The 20,152-nt window shown below is 36.1% G+C and overlaps 1 long non-coding RNA gene across 1 annotated transcript; it reads right to left on the reverse strand.

The window, feature by feature from the left end:
• Positions 1–4,487: 4,487 nt before the first annotated feature.
• On the reverse strand, positions 4,488–16,621 carry LOC145812751 (uncharacterized). The gene is made up of 2 exons (XR_014356261.1): positions 15,985–16,621; positions 4,488–5,796 (listed from the first exon to the last, which is right to left on the reverse strand). It is a non-coding gene; the product is annotated as an uncharacterized LOC145812751 (long non-coding RNA).
• Between the last annotated feature and the right edge of the window lie 3,531 nt (positions 16,622–20,152).

Genomic DNA, 20,152 nt, shown 5'->3' on the forward strand with positions numbered 1-20,152 from the left:
CCCCCTCATGCTAGAACATTTTGGCTTCCATCCATACATGTTTTAGACTTATTTTAACATGTCTTAGGACTGTTTTGGGTTGCCTTTGTCATATGCCTCATGCTTTGTATAGCTATAGTGCAATCGGCCTTGCTAGCTTTGTGTTTCGATGCTTCACGCATGCTATCTTTGAGCTATTGGGATGATTTGGCATCATTTATTACTTGATTTCAGAGCATATAGACTTGCCATGCTCTCACTTTTGTCCCCCCTTGAGTGCCCCTAAGGGTTGTGTTCTTGTTGCCTAGCTTGTGGACCAATATGTGTGCATGTGTGTCTCGCCTTTTGGTGCCTTAGTCTTGGTGTTATGGCCACTGATTTGAGTGTGGCTGAGGCTAATTCATCTTAGTTTAAGTCCATCTTGCATTATGTATGCCATATCCGTGTTGTCGCATGCTTAATCATCGCATTGTGTATGCCTTGTTCATGTCTTCGTGCATGTCCATCTTCGTATGTGCATTGCGTATGCCATATAGTTCGTGTGCATTGAGTATGCCATTTTTAGTTCATAGCATTGTGTATGCTAATTGCATGTTTGCATATCATCCCTCGCATGCTAGCATGATTAGGTTGCATTGCATTTAGGGTTGCATGCTAGTCGTATTGTGTATGCCATGTATATTGCATTGCATTTGGAATAGGGTTTAGTCCAAACACGGGAAACGAGGGACGTTTCGTACTCCAAGTGACGAAACGTGCCTCGATTCTCGGTGCCCGACACTTCAAATTACCCATGATGGAGTTTAGGCCTTGTTGTGTTTATATGTGCATTCATTTTACATCGAGTCATGCAATCCGACTCCTCAGTCATCATGCATCGAGATGCGTGATTGGTGGCATGAGGATCGAGGACTACACTCCCTGGAGCTTGTGCAATGATGGGGAGAGTGGTCATGCACACATATGTTGAAAATACTTTGCTATGCCCCTTTCTCGCTCTCTATTGCAGCAAACCGGAAACCAGCAGCAAAAACTGGTCAACAGCCTTCTGGAGCTTTGTACAGTGTTCTAGGACCAGTTGCAAGCAGAGGCAAATTTGGGCATCACATTGGATTTCCCGACAAGGCGACTTGAGCACGCATGCATCCCTATCATTCGGAACAGAGCTGAGGCAGTCCATTTTGTTTAATTTGCATGCTAGTTTCCTTACTTACTTAGTTAATTCGTTAATTAATTAATATTGTGTAATAATTAGTTTAATTAGCTTAGATTAGCTAGTTTATTTTGTACTATTCATTCGGACCCTCCAAGGAGGGCAATGTTGTAATAAATGTGCGTGTGTGTGATGCATGTCTTTCAACTCCACGTCTTTCTCCCTTTTATTTACCAGCTTATGATGGTTAGTTTTAGGGCATGTTTCAATTAGCATCTATATGTTCGCATGCTTGCATTCATTCATCTGTATTGCATGCATCGGGCTCGCACACCAGGCTAACTGCATTGTATTTCAATTCCAAGTTGAATACATGTATCGATTGTTGCATCTCATATGCCATCTTAGAATAGCAGAGTCTATTGTAGTTGTATTATTGAATGTGTTGCATTAGGCATTCTTAGCATAGTTAGGATTCATGCACGATTTCTAATTAGCTTCTTTCTTTGGTTCGGAGTACTCGGTAAGTGTTTATGCTTTAGCATCCTTGCATATGTGTGAGTGACTGCCATGATAGCATGCTTAGCATGAGGCTATGTGCTTATGTGATATAACTGCCTGAATGCCTGTGGGTGAAGGTTGGGTTGCTCGAGTTGGAATAATTCGTCAAAACCCGTGTTTTAGCCTACTTGCGAGTAGCAAACTTCAATCCATTTTCAAAACAAACAAATATGCGATGCTTTGTTCCAACTTAGGCAATCCAGTCTATACTTGTATGCTGTGCGCATTACATAGTAATTCTAGGCTAATAAACCGAAATAAGAGCACATGTGTTTTCAAAAACTCGATATCATGCTTAGTAGTGGCCGATCTTTGATCGGGCAAGCGGGGCTGCTCATGAAATGACCTTCCCCAATCATACCCAAGTTCCTGAGCCGAGGCAACTTTGGTGATGATGAACACGTGGCTCTAGGCACGAGTCAGGGTTTCCTAAATTCCCCCAAAATAAAATATTTAGGTGGCGACTCTGTATCTGGCAAAGCAGTCCATGTTTGGCACTTCTTTCTAAAAATCAGTTTTTCAAAACGATTTGCCGGATTTGGACTCTTTGGTGATTTATCGATCTTGCATTGCACTTTGTGAGATTAGAATCAGAACCGTGACATTAAGTCCGAACTGTAGTAAGCCCAATGAACAAAACGGGATTTCTCCCAAGACATTCGGAAACGTCTACAATAAGTATACAAAGACTTAACACGATACACAAAAGAGACTTGTACCTCATGAAAATGACAAAAAATTATAATGTGAATCTGTTGACCTTTTCTTGTAAGTATACAAAGACTTAACACAATCCACAAAAGAGACTTGTACCTCATGAAAATGACAAAAAATTATAATGTGAATTTGTTGACCTTTTCTGCATTCCAACCCTGCAGAATCTTAATCAAAAGCATTTTAATTTTCTTTTCATTCCAACTATATGAATAAAATAAGCAAAGGTGGATATGGTTTCTTAGAAAGAACCTGTGAGGTCCCTTAAAGGTATTTTCTGGCTGTATTTTGATAATCTGAACCGTTATTGTAAGGTTTGTCAAGTATATCATCCATATAAAAAATCAAGTTAATCAAACATCTGCAATCCCATGATCAAGTCTTAATTGTTTTTTAAAAAAAAAATTATTAAAATCATGTTAACCGTTTATTTTTTGATAAACAATTGTGCTCTTATTTTAAGGCTACAAATGTCTAATTTACTTGATTTTTTTTTTGTAATTTATTATGAAAAAAAAAATACCATATGCACCTTTTTATAGTGCACTTAATAATATTTTCTTTGATTATGTGATTTATTCTATATAAGTAAAATAACTTGAGATGAGACAGTGGAAATCTCCAATTTTAATTACAGATTTTGATTTGATAAAAAAAATAAAAAGGTGGATACCATATCAAAAACTAATTCTAATCATTAGATTTGGATAATAGAAAAAAATTTAGCCATCATTTAGTAATGATTAATACTGAATACAAGGTGATTTTTGCAAAAAAAAAAAAAAAGTAATTTTACTGTGACTTTCAACAGTTTTCTCTTTTATAGTTGGGCGTTGAACCCATTTATGATGGGAGTTGGAACCCATTTATGATGGAAGTTGCAGGTGTATTAGGCACAGCTTTACCCTACGTTATTCGTAGTGTCAGTGCTGAAAATACTTTATTTAAATAGGATAGATGGTGCAAATTAGCATTACTATATGAATTATGTTTCAACCATAGCATTAAAGTCTCCAAAGAGCCGCAACATACCTATTGCATCCCCCACCAACATAAACATGCCGACCAGACTTTCAAAGCAAAATCATATTAAAATTTCTCCAATTCTCTATTATCTCCCCCATAAGAATTGTCTTTGAAATTGCTCCAACTCTTTCGCAACGTCCACAGGGATCTTGAATGGCAACAGATAATAAATGGGCAAATTAGCTAGGTATTTTTGCTTCCACAAGGCCAATTTCTTCTTAAATTTCTCAATTATAGGCTTCCAAGTGCTAATGCAACCCGGGTTAGCTTTGAACTTTTAAGCTAGTCAGTTGTTGTAATGACTTTTTCTGAATTTGAAATAAAGATAAGTTTACACGACTATTTTACAGTCATAGGATGATGTAATGGTGGCGATACTCCCAAATCAACATTTTATTATGATATAAACTTCACCACTAAAATCAAAGTAAGGTTTCTAGCATACACACCTGCATAAGCATTATAGAAAGTAAACCATAAGGAGAAAATGATAAAATGAAAAGGCGAGTAAGATAACATAATAAAGAAGAGCCCGTCACAAGGATAGATAGGCCAAGTCAAAAGATCTTGAAACAGCCTTGCACCAAGACTCCACCTTTTTCTGCCTCAGATCTTCTTCTAATGTTGGACTGATAATGGTAGCTTTTTTCCTTCTTTTCCCCAGAAGAAAAAATTTCCTCCTGTCCAAACCCCAATAGCTAACCCAGCAGCATAGGCTGCTCCAAGAGCTGTTGTCTCTATGTCAGCTGGTCTTACCACTGGGTTACCCAACAAGTCTGCCTGCAAAACACAAGTTCAAAATGAAACTGTGACATATATGAGTGCGATAGAGAAAACTAATTAGCAGCCAATTATCAAAATATGAACTGATGAGGAAATATGCCGCAAAAACAAAACTTGAAAGACAATAGAGTAGACTTATAATTTAACTCCGCAAGGAAGATCATGCGTGAATAACACAATATAACAACAAAAATGTTTGAACAAACATTTGCTAAGACTATGAAAGGAAAAATATGATTACTGTGGAAATGTTTGTAATTATCCAATTATATCGGAAAACTAAAATCAAATTGATTATGCTCATTTTCAATGCAAAATCAATACAATCCAGATCTAGATAACTTTCCAACATAAATAACTTCAAACACACATCAATAAAAAAAAGTTGTTCTCATGCTAAGCTGACCTAGTTTTAGATTCAATTAAACAGCAATGAAATTCAGCTTATAGCAGAAAATGTGAGGAAAAAAATGAACTGAATTTGCATCAAAAGGTTGTTTTAACAGTAGCACCACCATCCCCCCTAAGCAAGAATTCCCCCTTCTCATTTTTGACCTCACCCTTCTCCCCTGCATCCTTGTGCATCAAATCCAACAAATTTTTCACCTGGAAACACATACTCTCGCGCACAGCTCGAGCAATATGAAACCTGTTCATAAACCTCGTAATCCCAATACAAACTCCACAAGCATCATCACGCCACCATGGAGTAAATAATCCATCAAATGCCAGCAGAAAATAAACTCCACCAGTGGAGTCAACCTGCATAGCCAAGTCCCCAATCTCACTAGCAGTTCTAATTAACCCAAGACCGTCTCTGAGCCACTGAACAGCAGCTCCTGCAATGGCAATTGAGCCCTCAATAGCATAGTTTGGGGGTGTTTGAGAACTTGGTTTTTGAGTTTTTTTTTTTTTGTTTTTTTTCACTACAAGACAAATGTTTTACAAAATAAAAAAAAAAACAAATCCAAACAAAATATCACATCAAACCCCATAATCATTTTACTTTTTCTCTCACAAATATCGCATTCAACCACAAAAAAATTCAACTATCTTCCCAAACACACAAAATTTTCTCCAATAATATCCTACAATTAAAAAAACCTACAAAAAAACCCACTTCCCAAACACCCACTTTGTCGGAGCATCTGGGCCAAGCTTAAAAGCTTAAGTGCTTAATAGGCCATGAGTAGACTGAATCAACTCTTCACTGGTGCTGAGAAGTATGAAAGCCCCAGTTCCAGAAGTACTTTTTGCCTCCCCACTCCTACAAGCTTGCCCCAGCATTGCTGCTTGTTGATCACCGAGACAAAGCAATTGGGATTCCTGGGATTGGCCATCCAGTTGATATTTTTCCAATAATCTCAGAATTACTGACAACTTTGGGTAGAATTTCAGCAGGAATTTTGAGCATCTCCAATGTGGATTTATCACAATCAAGTGTTTTCAGATCCATAAACATAGTTCGTGATGAATTTGAAACGTCTGTGACATGTAAACCATTATTAACACCTCCAGTCAAATTCCAGATCAACCAGGAGTTTATAGTTCCAAACAGGGCATCTTCTTTCTCTAATTTCCTGTACAAAATACAAAATATTATGGTAAATCTAAAATAAAATAAAAAATTAATTCTTCCAAATTTACAAGTAAATTGAGTGCAATAGTATAACACCATATCATTACTAACACGTAGTGTCACTATCCAATAATAGATGCATCCGATGGAGGGATGGAGCCGCGATTTTGTCTTTGTGGGGAAAATATCATATAGTGAAATTTAGACAAATAAAAAGGACTATATTTATATTTTTCAGATCCGAATTTCAATGAATGAAAATATATTAGACAAAATATTCAATGTAAATAAATATATGCATGAAAAAAAATAAATGAATAAATTTTTAATACAAAACCACTTGGTCCACTATGTAACTGGTACACCACATTTCTTTTCAGTTTTTTTTTTTTTTTTTTTTTTCTTCAAGAAATTCATCAAATTTTCATCTATGACTTTTTTCAACAAAAAATAAATAAAAGTTATTTTCCAAAATAAAAATCTTAGAAGTCATCATGAATCAAAAAACACAAACACAATAAAAAAAAAAATAGAAAAAACCCAAAAACAAAGTTGCTTGTTACATACAAACAATAAATAACCAATAAATCAATAACCCTCAATTAGTAACAATTAGATTACCTGGTGTTATTAGCGGCCAATTAAAAAATGTAAATGGGATTAGGTGGACGCTACTTAGCTTCCATTAACCCAATCATGTAGTCTCTCTATAGTAATATGAGATTTTTCATTAATTGGTAATTAGTAATATTGCCACTCGTATCACCATTATACCTAATATTTAATCCAATTCTTGACCTGGCCACTACTGAACACAACATATTCATGAACAGTAGATATACATATCACACATAAGAGGGGTTTTTAAAAACTAAGGATCATGGCCACCGCATGCCAGAATCTCGCTTCATCCCTGATCGGATAAGTGAATCCCATTATTCAAATATAACTACCATCCAATACAATCTAATAACTACCATATTTGTATAGTGGGTTCACAACTCATGGTAATTGATTATTGAATTATGATGATATGGTATCATATCACTGTTAATTGAATTTTTTTCATTAAATAGAACTACAGACACCCCTATTCACAGAATAGGGTGGCCTTTTTTCTAGGAAAGTTTGCTATGTGGGTAGTGATTGTTTTGGCTCAGGTGAATGGACACAGTGCTGGTTGCTTGGAAGGGGAAAGGAGGGGTCTATTGGAATTCAAGGAGTTCCTCAAATCCAACGGTGCTGATGCAGACCATCCTCTCCCTACCACAGTGAGTGTTGTGATTGGGAGAGAGTCACGTGTGATCGCACCATGGGCACGTTTCAGAGCTCTCTCTGCATAATATCAAAGATGCACCATATATAGATCACAACAATATTTGGCTCATAAATGCCTCCCTCTTCCTTCCTTTTAAAGAGCTCCGAAGCCTCAATTTGTCTTTCAATTTATTCAGTGCTAGGACTGACAATAAAGATATGCAAATCAGCTAATATAACTCCATGAATGTTTATATTTTACTTTTCTAAAAGTACTACTTTCTATAGTTGGCTTAACGGAAGAAAAAAAATAAAAATTAATGGAGAATACTGAAAATATTAAACATGAAAATTTTCTACACAAGTCTTGTGTTAGAGAAGGGGTGAGATTCTGTCCCGAACACTACTTGTGAGGTGGGGATGGGTAGAGATTTTGGGATAGGTGATTCATCTCATTTTTTCCAAAATTTTCATGCTGGTTTGAGAAGCTGTCGGCTTTGAGAAAATTGGAGACTCTAAATCTTGAATGGAACAAATTTGATGATACCATTCTGCCATCTTTGAGTGCGCTTAGATCCCTTAAGATGCTTAATCTTCGTGCAAATAAAATCGGGGGATTATTTCCAGCTCATGGTAACTTCAATTGTGTCTGTGAAAATTCATGATTGTTTCTTATTTGTACAGGGAGTTGAGAATTGTTAATCATAATTACAATTGCATAATTATTCTTAATAATCTTTCTATTACTATGTTGTAAACTCATCACTTTGTTGTTTCTTTGTGCAGAATTAGCTTATTTTGGGAACCTGGAAAGGTTGGATCTAAGTGAAAATCAACTTAATGGCATCCAAGGTAAAACCTAGCCTTCTTGAAATTATATGCTTGCTTAAGTTTTCAACAAGTAGAGCAGGAAAACCATATAACCTCTGTAGTTTTTGATGCACTAACAATAATGGACTATCTTCTCCATCCAACTGCATTCTAATCACTGATATTTGGCCCATATTGCATTAATAATTATGATCTGGACTATGCTCTTGGTGGACACAAAAGAACCCCCCAATGAAACCATGAACCCTTTTCTTTTTTCACATAAAGCTCACTATTTTCAGTCAACTTAACAGAAACAATTCTTGGGTGATAGAAAGCTCTAAAAATGAATTGGCACTGAATTAGCCAGTATAAAGTTGGCCAAGTAGAAACTTCAAGATTGTCAAGTTGACTACATTGACTGGTTTTATACATTGCAAGTAAGGATGCTCGTTCCCTTTTGATAAGAGTTCTAAAGTTAAGCTTCATTCCCCATAACCTCAAGAGGTTGGCCTGGTTGTCAAGGCTTGGGGTCTAGGGATGTGCTTCCTCCAAAGTCTCAAGTTCAATACCTCCTAGGTGTAAACAATTTCTTGGTCGCAAGTAAACAGTGAGATTGGTTCCCTAGATTAGTTGTTCCAATAGGCTACATACCGAGTTATCAAAAAAATAAAAATAAAAATAAAAAAATAAAAAAAGCTTTATTCCCCATGAGTAGGAACAAATGAAAGTGTACTGATTCTTCAATTGAATGGCATAGCTAGTGGTTTGTGGTATACCTAATTATTGTTTTTGGTGAAATAAGGTGTGTTTGTGTGTGTGTGTGTGTGTGTGTGTGTGTGTGTGTGCACGTGCATTCCATATCACTATATATCATCTACAATTTGAATCAGAGTAAAGTGAAAATCTTTTTAAGAAGTACCTAATTACCTGTAAAAGCAATAAGTCGGTCATTTTCATATATGGTTCTTTAGGGTTGACTTTTAATGACATTTGATCATGGTCATACACTCAGATTCTAAACTACTGTCTAAGTTGACCGAGATGAGACATATAGACCTAAGTGGTAATCAATTTAACAAGGATGCCTTCAGGATTTTGAATCCCATCCCTTAAGTTTCTATCCCAGAGAATAATAAAGGTATGTGTATTTTCGATTTCTGAAATCCATGCTACTTAATTTAAGTTTTTTTAGCTCCATTTGAGTGTTGAGAAGACTTAAAATAGTTGAAAAAATGAAGTCTTACAACTAGCGAAATTCGCAAACTAAAAGTTTTTTTTTTTTTTTTTCTGTCAATTGTATCTTTATGGAATCATCGTTCTCTATTTTCTTCACCTCAATCTAATTAATGAGTCTCTTCACTTGGGTTACAGAATTGACTTATAATCTTAGTAATCTGGAGGTCCTCCTCCTTAGACAGAATCAGCTCAATGGAAGGCTACCAATGGAAGGCAAGAAATTTGTTATTTAAATTGCCTTGGGATCATTCTGCAATCTTGATTGTATTAAGTTCTCTTGGCTCTATTTTACCTTTATCATATGTTTTGGTAGGTTTGACATCAGTCCGCCATCTGGAGATCTTAAATTTAAGTGAGAATAATTTCTTTGCAAGTGTTCCTCCATCCTAGGGTGGGACAAACGTCAGGCAAGGCCGGGTTTGGGCCGGGCCAACACTACATAATAAGAGACTGTGTCTACCCAAATCCGGCCCGGCCCTAATATCGGGCCTCTAAATCTGTCCAAGCCCAGTCAAAAAAATAATTATAAATCTCAAACTCACCCATCGGACTATATGTTAAAAAAAAAATTAAAACATTCCATAATTAAATTCAATCACACATTATATTTCTTAAAAAAATATATTGACATCATTATAAATTGAAAGATTTTGTATATAAATTGATGAATTTCTTAAATAAACTCAATCACACATCACAACAAATGTGAGTTTTAATAAAATCAACAAAGATAAAGTTTAAATCTCAATATAAAAAAAATATATATATATATATTTTAATGTATTACAAATAATTAATTAATTTAATAGCGAGCCGGGGCTGGGTTGGAAGTAGAGGTGTGCGCGGTGCGGTTCGGGCGGTTTGAGAGTAAAATTATAAACCGAATAGCGGATTAGCAGATTGACAAATTGCAGTTTGGGCAGTTTTTGGCGCATTGGCGGATTGAAGAATATTCTAACGAATTATCATATATTTGAATAATATATAACACTAATTTGTATAATATTTTTTATATATATAACACCAAGTAACTTTACAGAATATATTTCATATATATAACTACTAATTTGTAATAAATTTAATATCTTAAATATCTCTCTCATTTTTACATTGATATTTCATTAGGGGTTAAAAAAAAAATATGTATTAACTATAATGGAGTGGAGCAATTTGGAACGGGATTATAAATTTTAAAGTTTGAACCGTGGTTAGCGGTTAGAGCGGTGCGGATTGATGTAGATCAGTGCGGTTTTAGCGGATTAGACGGTATTTTGCACAACCCTAGTTGGAAGTATAAATCTCAAGCTCAGCCCATTAATATTCTGAGCTAAAATTGTTAGCTCAGCCCGACCCTATGGCCTAAAACAATTTTCCCAAGTCCTAGAAAAATAGGATTGAACCGGGCGGGCCAATGGGCCGATGTCCACCCCTACTCCATCCATAGGAGCATTATCTTCTCTGAAAGCTCTATCTGTGGCTCAAAATAACCTTAATGGTTCTTTACCAATTCAAGGTAAAAATTCAGTTTGTTAAGGTTATCTATTATAAACTAAAAGGTCAACAAAATAGAAATTCAAAGGCCAACAAAAATTATATCGAGTATTATAAACGATATGTGTTTCATAAGCTTGTTATTTTGTAGGTTTGTGCAAACTGAAGAAACTTGAGGAGTTAGATCTCAACCATAACCTCTTTGAAGGGATCCTTCCTCCACGCCTAAGCAATTTGAGATCTCTCAAGTTTTTTGATATTTCTCTAAACCAATTCACAGGAAACATTTCCCCATCTCTTTCTGGAAGTCTCAACTCCCTAGAGTAAATTGATCTTAGTCACAATCGTTTCGACGGTTTATTCTAATTTAGGTCATTTGCAAACCATTCAAACCTTGAGGTAGTTGAATTGATAAGTGGCAATGACAAATTTCAGGTAGAGACTGAATATACAGATTGGATTCCCATGTTTCAATTGAGCGTCCTTGTTCTATCAAACTGTAATCTGAACAAGCTCTCTGGCGATGTTCCGAAATTTCTACTTTACCAAAACAAATTAAGGCTCATTGATCTCTCCCACAATAACTTGACAGATTCTTTCACAAACTGGCTATTGGTGAATGATACGGGACTAGAAGTGTTAAACCTGCGGAATAACTTTTTTGTCGGTCAATTTTGTTTGCCATCATACCACTATGTAAATACTTATTGGAGGATGTCTCAAACAATCACTTAAGTGGGCTAATTCAAGCCAATATGGGGCAGATGTTTCCATATATTTCATACATCAACTTGTCTAGGAATGCTTTTGAAGGTGGTATCCCATCCTCATTTGGTACGATGAGTGAGTCGGTTGTTTTGGATTTTTCCATTAATAATTTTTGAAGGTAGGTACGAACCAATTAGTTAGAAATTGCAGATATTTAGGAATTTTAAAATTATCAAATAACAATTTTTGTGGCCAAATCTTTTCAGTTATCTTCAACTTGACTCATATGGCATTTGCAACTGAATGACAATCAATTTACAAGGCCTCTAACAAATGTGCTCTCCAAATTGTCCAACTTGAATTTTCTAGATATTAGCAACTACATGTCAAGTAAGATTACAAGTTCAATGGATAACATGACATCGTTGGAAACATTGATCTTGCGAAATAATTCGTTTAATGGTCAGTTCCCATGTGCACTGGTTCCAAGTGTGTTTATGGACGTCTCTTATCACTCATTTTCAGTATCAAGACTTTCTTCTTGCTCAACCCAAAACTGGGATCTGTAGAGCTTGTGCATTTGCGAGGGAACAAGTTCACAAGATTAATTCCAAGAGCTCTGTTTAATTCATCAAATCTTTTGACATTTGATATAAGAGAAAACCGCTTCAGTGGTAGCATTCCTGATTCCATTGGAGTGGTTTCCAACCTTAGAATTCTTCTGTTAAGAAGGAACCAATTGAGTGGTTCAATTCCAACTCAATTGTGTCAACTAAATAGGATAAGTTTGATGGACTTTTCCCATAACTATTTCAATGGGTCTATACCCTATTGTTTTGGTACTATCGCCTTTGGAATGATAGAGGCTAGTTTGCAAGGCTTCATGCAAATGACTACACCTCTGTTCAATTGGCATACATTTTACAAATATAGAGGTTTCCTAGAAAGGAATTTCAATATCCCTCACAAGAATACCCTGTTTGCCAGTGCCATGGCAAATGAAGTTGAGTTTGTTACTAAAAGCAGGACTTACTCCTACAGGATTGGCAGCATCCTTAATTTCATGTCTAGATTGGATTTGTCATGTAACAAACTAACAGGTGAAATACCTTTTAATGGGTCTCCGGAAGGTTTCTTTCCGACTCATCGAGGATTGCGGCAGGGTGATCCTTTATCTCCTTTGTTATTCATCCTGGTTATGGAGGCTTTGGGGCGTTTGTTGGCTAGAGCGGTGCAAGAAGGTTTGTTGAAAGGGTTTGAGGTCGGGGTGGTTCCAGGGGTGGTGGAGGTGTCTCATTTGTTTTATGCAGATGATGCGCTCATTTTCTGTGATGCGGAGGAGGAGCATATTGGGCACTTGAGATGTGTGCTGTTGTGTTTTGAGGTAGTGTTCAGGCTTCGAGTGAATTTAGCAAAGTCAAAATTGATCCCGGAGGGGGAGGTGGCTCTTCGATTTTGGCCGCTATCTTGGGGTGTAAAGTGGTCTCTTTGCCTATTACATATTTGGGTTTGCCTTTGGGGGCTTCCTTTAAGGCCAAACGGGTATGGGATGGGGTCGTGGATAAGGTGCAACGGCGGTTGGCAAGATGGCAGCGGCAGTATTTGTCAAAGGGTAGTCGGCTCGCATTGATTACAAGTGTTTTAGCAAGTGTTCCGACTTATTTTATGTCTGTTCACGTGATCCCGGTGTCAGCAGCAAGGCGGATTGAGCAGCTGCAACGGCACTTTTTGTGGGGTGGTGGGGGTGAGGGTGCTCATTATCATTTACTATCATGGGATCAGATCTGTCTGCCTAAGGAGAGCGGGGGCTTGGGGGTTTGGAGGTTGGTCTTGTTCAATTTGGCTTTGTTGGGGAAGTGGTTGTGGCATTTTGTGGCAGAAAGAGAGCGGCTTTGGAGAAGGGTGGTGGTTGCTAAGTTTGGTATCGGTAAGGGGGAGTGGTGTTCTAGAACAGTGGGTCTTTCTCATGGTTGTGGTGTGTGGAAGGGGATTTGGTTAGGTCGGAAGGCTTTTTGGAGGAGGGTGCAATTGAAAATTGGTGTCGGGGATCGAGTTCGTTTTTGGAGGGATAGGTGGTGTGGTGACTTGTCTTTAGAGTTTCGATTCCCTTTGATCTTTGTTATTGCTGCTAATTGTGAGGTGTTAGTGGCTGCCGTCAAGATTGGGGAGGGGCAATCAACGGTGTGGAATGTGCAGTTGTGTCGCACTGTTTAGGATTGAGAGCAAGATTAGTTGATGGAACTTCTGGGTTTTTTTATATGCTTGGAAGTTTGTGAGGGAAGGTTAGGACTCTTTGGTTTGGGATTGTCCTAGATCCAAAGGTATTTTTACTGTGTCTTCTTTTTATGAGAGACTTGTTCGGGATGGGTTAGCACAGGATGTTGCTAGGGTTTATCCGTGGAGAGGTGTTTGGGTGCCGGGCTCGCCATCAAAAGTTGCCTTTTTTGTTTGGACAACAAGTTTGGGTGGTGTCTTGACCATTGATAATTTGATTCGTCGTTGGCATATTTTGGTAAATTGGTGTTGTTTGTGCAGTAGGACAGCAGAATCAGTTGACCATTTGCTTATTCGTTACCCGGTCTCGTCTCGTCTTTGGATGTTTATGATTGCAGTTTTTGGTTTAGTTTGGGTATAACCAGGTTTGGTGCTCGCAGTTGTGCAAAGTTGGGCAGGAGGGCGGGTAAGGCGGCGGCGTCGGAAGGCTTGGCTTCTTGCGTCGCACTGTTTAATGTGGTTGATTTGGTTGAAGCGTAATAGGTGGGTGTTTCAAAGGGTGGTTCACTCCATTCTGGTTAGAGAGACGGCTTCTTATAGTTTTGTATAGTTGGGTGACAGGTTTAGTAGATCCGGATGTGTTGGCTTTTGTAGAATTTGTAGAGGATTTGACTTGTTAATTTGGTCGAGCTTTCGGGGCCACTTTTGTATTCGTTGCATCTTCTTGATGCTTTCTTAATAAAGTTTGGTTATTTATAAAAAAAAAAAATAGGGAAGCTAAGTAATGTTCTTGTACTAAACTTGTCTCACAATCTCCTGACTGGACCCATCCCAAAGACCTTCTCAAACCTTGCCCAAATAGAGAGTTTGGACCTTTCTTACAATAGTTTGAGCAGAAAAATCCCAACAGAACTAATGAATCTAAATTCTTTGGAAGTGTTCAATGAGGCTCACAATAATTTATCAGGTAAAATATTAGACAGGAAAGCACAATTTGGGACCTTCGAAGCGAGCAATTATGAGGGAAATCCATTATTTTTCCATTGGAGAAAAATTGCATAGCCATCATTGATTTGCCATACTCGCCAACAACAGCATCCTCAGACGAAACTTAGGGAAAATGGTATGATATTGATCTAGTATTTTTCCTACAAGTTTTGTCAGAATGTACATCACTTTCTTGTTTGGATTTGCTGCTATTCTTTACATCAACTCATACTGGAGACAAAGGTGGTTTTATCTGATTGAGGAGTGTATGTATTCTACTTATTATTTTATTTCTGATATTCTAATATTAGGCCTTCTTAATAATTAGCCATGGTTTGTTTCCATGGACAAGCAAGGACGGAGGCAACATAGACCCTGGAGGGGCACATGTCCCTCCTCAACTTTCTAAAATTTATGTTTTAGTATGGGTTAATAAATAGTTGGATAAATTACACTTGCCTCCCCTGAAGCTTCTGACAAATATAAGGACCTCTCATGTGGTTTCAATAATTACAGAAACCTCCCTTACTTTAACTAACAATATCAAAATCCCCCCCATATGTTGATTGCCGTTCACACAACTAACAGAAATTGTTGATGTCATCAAAGATAATTACTGAAATGCCCATAATGCCCTCAAGTGTCTTGAAACCCTCCATGAGCTAAGTTACATGAAACAAAACCCAATCTACTCTCTCTCTCTCTCTCTCCGAGCACTGTGAAACACACCCACACCCACACCCAAAAATAAATAAATAAAACACAACGTATTCTCTCTCTCTCTCTTTCTCTTAGACTTCTCTCTTCGACGTCCTCTCTATTTCACAAAGCTAACAACTTCAGCCAAACAACATAGTTAACAATAAACTCAATCAAAAGTAAAAAAGCTAACAACTTCACACCAAACAACAACAATCAAATCAAACTCACCCCAAACAACAACAATCAAATCAAACTCACCCCCAACAACTACAATCTTTACAATCCCTATTTCTTAAAAATTAAAATTAAAATTAAAAAAAAATGTAAAAAAAAAAAACAGAAAAAATAGGCATATGTATATATATAGCCACCATTATGAAGCCCAGAAAAATTAGAACCCGAAATCACTCAAAGCCATCTTCAATTCAATTCCTCAACTAGGTAGCTCCAAGAACAAGCCACCGTGAATACTTTTTGACCCTTCAAACATTAAACTTACTTTATTGTACATATACATCCAAATCCCCGATATTCTAATAGAGAACACCAACTATATTACTTACATTCAAAGATCAACTTGCAAAAACTAACTTAGATTACAGGGCATTACTAAAATTACTAAAATTTTCAGATTACAGATAGCATTCGTTGTTTTTAGAGCATTACTAAAATTTTCAATAGCATTCATTGTAACACATGTAAATTAACTCAGATTACAGATACCCATTACATATATATATATATATATATATAGAGAGAGAGAGAGAGAGAGAGAGAGAACCTGGAAAGCTGGGAATCACAAGAAAGCTACTTTAATGTGGGTTGAATACAACAGCGCTGCAGCTCCGACTATTCTTCTACCTCCATCGCCCATTGATGGGTCTTCTATGAAATCATTGATGGATCTTCTATGAAATCATCGATGGGTCTTTGTGCTATGGTTGAGAGAGAGAGAGAGAGAGAGAGAGAGAGAGGCGCCTGTTGTCGATGGGTCTTGAATGGTTTAGACGAAATGGGTTGTTGTGGAAGGGATCATCAGATCTACATTTCCCTCTTCCCTCTTTGTCTTTCGTCTCGCTTATGTTACTGTGAGAACACTCGTACGAACATGAGGAAGGCAAAGGGAGAAGAGAGCACCGTCGCGAGGAGGGAGGGAGGGAGGGAGGGAGGGAGGGAGAAAAGAGACAGAGGAGAGTTCGATTTCACCGTAGAGAGAGAGAGAGAGGGAGAGAGAGAGCGGAGGGTGCCGGCGGTGGGGGAGAGGAGGCCCGAGGACACCTCTGAGATCAGCATCGCCGTGGGTCTGGTGAATCTGCCTTCGGCGGTTGGGGGTGGTGAAGAGGTTTGGTGGCAATGGAGAGTCTTCTGAGGAAGAGGGAGAAGGTGGAAATTGGGTGCAGTGGAGGGGAAACGCAGAGGCAGAAGAGATGAAGATGGGGTAATTATCCAATAGAATGTGGTTCATGATGAGATTTAGGCCAAGTTTGGAAAGACTAAAAAAAGTGTACTTTTGTATTTTTAGACTAAAAAATTGAGGTTGAAAATATGGATGTTTGGGTTAACTTTTTGACTTTTTATTGAAAAATGTGTAATAAAAAATTGTAAAAATTGATTTGTAGGGAAAAATTTGAATTGGGAGTTGTGTAGCCGTAATTGTTGACTTTTGGTGAATAGTGATAACTTTTTAACTTTTTGAGTAACTTTTTGACTTTTTGGCTTTTTTTAAAGTCCCCAAACTTGGCCTTAATGAGGAAGTGAACAAAGGGTCATTTTGTCATTTCGTACTCAAATGAATGGGTAATTTGGTCATTTTTTATAAGTAAATAACGTTGTTTGTGTAAAATTGACGGAATGGGAGAATCTTAATATTGTCAGTTAAAATAGGAGATGTTTCTGTAATTATTGAAATTACTCGCAAGAAAGATAAGTGTAATTTACCGTAAATAGTTCTTCATTTTGCTCTTTCTAAATTTGAATATATATATATATACTTATTTTTTTTCTTTATTTTAAAATAATTCCTATAATTTGCACAATTCAAATGTTTATTTTGTTACAAAATCACTTTTATCATGTTATAAAGTCTACCATTAAATATTGGGAGATGTTACAACGTGCACCCTTAAAAATGTGCATTAGTATACCTTTCATAACTTTTTTACAAAATTTCATAACTTAAACCCAAAACGTCATAATTTTTTTACTACAAAAGTCTTAACTTTTTTTCACTGAAAAATGTCATAACAAAATCTCAAAGTATTCTAGCAAAAATCACAAAATGTCATAACAATATCATTCCTAATTTTAGGATGCACATCATAAATTCACTATTTATAACTTTAATACAAAATATCATAACACACATCATAAATAATCATAACGTTCATCATAAAAAATCATAATTTTTTTTACAATGTGCACTATTTGAAAGGGTGCACATTGTAAATTTCTCCTAAATGTTAACATGGCATGAGTTAGATACGAACATGACACAATAATACAAAAAAAAAATCAGTTAAAATACTATCAAGAAAATTTCAATATGAATCCTAGATGACGCAACACAAATATGATTTACACATGATTCCCACCCTTTACTTTCGCCACAAGGAAATCAAAATAACAAACCTTGCTTAGTTTCCAGTTTTCTAAAACACTTTTCAAAAAATTTTACTTTCTTATTTTTCGTATTTTTTTTGTTTTTACTAAATTTTTTTAATATTTTAAGCAATTTTTTTTACTTTTTAGATACACCTAACATGAATACACCTAAAAAGTAAAAAAATTGTAAAAAAAATCTTTTAAAAAATTCACTAAATACCAAAAATATAAAAAAAAATACAAAAATTCAGTACATTTTTTGTATTTTTATATATTTATTAATTTTTTAAAATATTTTTTTAAAAATTTTTTACTTTTTAGATACATCTAAGTAAGGTGCATCTAAAAAAGTAAAAAAAAAATGTTTAAAATTTAAAAAATATTCACTAAAAACAAAAAAAATACAAAAACCAAAAAAGTCAATTTTCAAAAAACTTAATTCAGAAAACACAAACCAAACACAGTGAACGGCATGCATCTAGAGGGACAAAAGTCCTACTCTTGTGGGACAAGGTAAAGATATTTGTTTAATTGGTCATTACGCTCATGAGTAACAACAAATAGGATGATATAAAAAGCTCCTATGGCAATATTAGCAACCAACGGAAATAAAACTGAGTTATCAATGATGATTACTAATTCACTGTTCTTCATTCATAAGCAGTACAAAGCAAATGCTATTTACAACATTAGCCATACTTGTCCAAAGAAACAAACAATAGCAATTTGTCCATAGCGAAGCTAAAATTTTGGCTCAGAGAGGGCAATAGTAAAGTAAAATGCTATATCTACAATAGCGTTTTCACCTACCTTCAACCTTGATTGTCTCCACAAAAAAAAAAAAAAAAAAAAAAAAAAAAAAAACAAGTATTTTATTAAGAGATTTCATCAAACAATAAGTAATCATTTTACATATTTGTATGTATGCCCCGTTTGTTTAGAGAGTTAGAGGGGGAGATTGGGATTGGTAGTGAGGTGAGACCCACTAATATTGTGTTTATTTTGAGAGATAGAGAGGGGATTGATAGTGAGCTCCAGATTAGGATAGGCCTCCTCAAGGGGATTTGAATGGGCCTCCAGGACTTGGTATTAGAAAAATAATCCGGCGGACTAGAAAATTTTTGTTTTTATTTATTTTTTATTTTATTTTTTACATGTCGGGAAATTTTTTTTGAACATTAATGTTTAATTTTTTGTATTTTTTGTTAAGTAAAAATCATTATTTTATTTGTTTTATTTTTTTGAAATTTTTTTATTTTATTTTTATTTTTTTTAATTTTTTACATGTTGGGAATTTTTTTTTAAAACATTAGTGTTTAATGTTTTTGTATTTTTTTTATTATTTTATATAAAAATAATTTAGCAATCTCTACACTAACAACTATCATCAAAACAAACATAATTTTACTTAATCCCCTCACTATCAATCCCTTTACTAACAATCTCTCCATTATTAATCCTCTCACTATCAATCCGTTACATTCTACCTCTGAAAACAAACGGGTATATTCATTCAAAAGGGGGGAAAAATACCAATAAGAACAAATTAGGTAGCATTATAAAAAAGAATAGAAAATAAATATTTAAGAACAGCAATGATAGAGACCACTAAAAGTGGTGCTCTAAAGCAACCACTAATGATGTAGCATCCACTTTTTTTAAAAAAAAAAAAAAAAAAAAACATGCACAACAACACTGTGGCAGTGAATGGTACCCATTGCCACATCATTAGTGGTGGCACTAATTACTGCTCTCACTCACTCATTTTCCATTAAGAATGGTATTTGAGTGTGCTATTTACTAATATGGTTTTGGCAGAATAAGACAGTTAATGATAGTTCATTTGTTATTCCTTCTAGGATGGTTCGGTACATTTTGAATCAAGTGCGGGAAGTGCAGATGGCTCAGATTTTTGGGGGGAAGAAGTCAGGGAATAATGGTCTAATTCAATGGGATCCTCTACCTCCAGGTTGGCTAAAGATGAATGTAGATGGCTCTTTTGCGTGTAATCCGGGAATGGCAACAATTGGAGGTCTTATCTGTGATCACAGTGGCATGTGGGTGATGGGTTTTTGTCAAAAGGTCGGGTGGGCTTCAGCAATTGAGGTAGAAATTTGGGCGCTATGGCAAGGGATCAATATTGCATAGCCTCAAGGATCTCGTAATGTAGTCATTAAGTCCGATTCTCAGGAAGCAATAACTGCAATTCACACAGAGGATGGCAATCACCCACACCGGACTTCAATTTTGAGTATTAGGGCGATGTTGGGGAAAGATTAGGAGTGCTCTATTTGTTTTGCTCCACGTGAAGCAAATATGTGTGCTGATTTTTTGGCACATATGGGGGA

Source organism: Camellia sinensis, chromosome 15 (genome assembly GCF_055761805.1).
Source record: "Camellia sinensis isolate YWXY chromosome 15, ASM5576180v1, whole genome shotgun sequence".
NCBI classification, from domain to species: Eukaryota; Viridiplantae; Streptophyta; class Magnoliopsida; order Ericales; family Theaceae; genus Camellia; species Camellia sinensis.